The sequence below is a fragment of the Sinocyclocheilus grahami genome, unplaced genomic scaffold (assembly GCF_001515645.1).
Source record: "Sinocyclocheilus grahami isolate Dianchi unplaced genomic scaffold, SAMN03320097.WGS_v1.1 scaffold371.1, whole genome shotgun sequence".
NCBI classification, from domain to species: domain Eukaryota; kingdom Metazoa; phylum Chordata; class Actinopteri; order Cypriniformes; family Cyprinidae; genus Sinocyclocheilus; species Sinocyclocheilus grahami.
Genome location: NW_015505550.1, coordinates 191148 through 191836, shown reverse-complemented (window position 1 = coordinate 191836; position 689 = coordinate 191148). Strand labels below are relative to the sequence as shown.

The window sequence follows — 689 nt, the reverse complement described above, 5'->3', positions numbered from 1 at the left end:
CTCTTCTGAGGGTACACAAAGGGGCGGGGCCTGCATGCTGCAGCGGCCATGCTGGTTTTCGAATGTAAACAAACAACTGAAAAAAACTGTCTCTTTGTTTGTTTTTGAGCGTTCCTCTGTGAACTATATACAGTATAGATATTGATCAAAATATCCACAATATTAAAATATTGATCAAAACCAGTGCATAGACCGTAAAAACAAGACCAAAACGACCATCTTCATTGACACTGCCGTATATGAAAAAACATCCAAAATATTCTTCCTGAAGTAAATATTGCTGATTGTTTCAAAAGTGCCTTCCTTACTTTCTGGGACTCTTCCTTATTCGTTGATGATTTATGTTTGATATCCTCCTTTGTTTCTCTGAGGTTTTAAGTCCGTGGATAAGTTCATACAGGCCTTGGTCTGAAGAGAGGTCTTCTCTCTGTGACAGTTGTGTTGTCCTTTGCGTCTTCTGCTGTTTTTCTTGGTTGATTTAAACTATTCTTGTGGATAATATAAGTTGTAGGAAGTCTTTTTGTTTTAAATTTGTCAGAACTGAATGTCTGTCTTATTTTAAAATAATATTAAAAGTAAAATGATCAGGAGCTCATCTTGTTGCTGCTGCTACTCAATGGAACTCCTCTCTCAGTTCTCAGTGTCTCTCTCTCTCTCTCTCTCTCTCTCTCTCTCTCTCTCTCTCTCTC

At 37.9% G+C, this 689-nt stretch overlaps 1 protein-coding gene across 1 annotated transcript in view; it reads left to right on the top strand.

The window, feature by feature from the left end:
• The window catches only part of LOC107549400 (proteasome activator complex subunit 4B-like), a 36864-nt gene that overhangs the window by 31732 nt on the left and 4443 nt on the right, over positions 1 to 689 (top strand). The window lies entirely within an intron of this gene.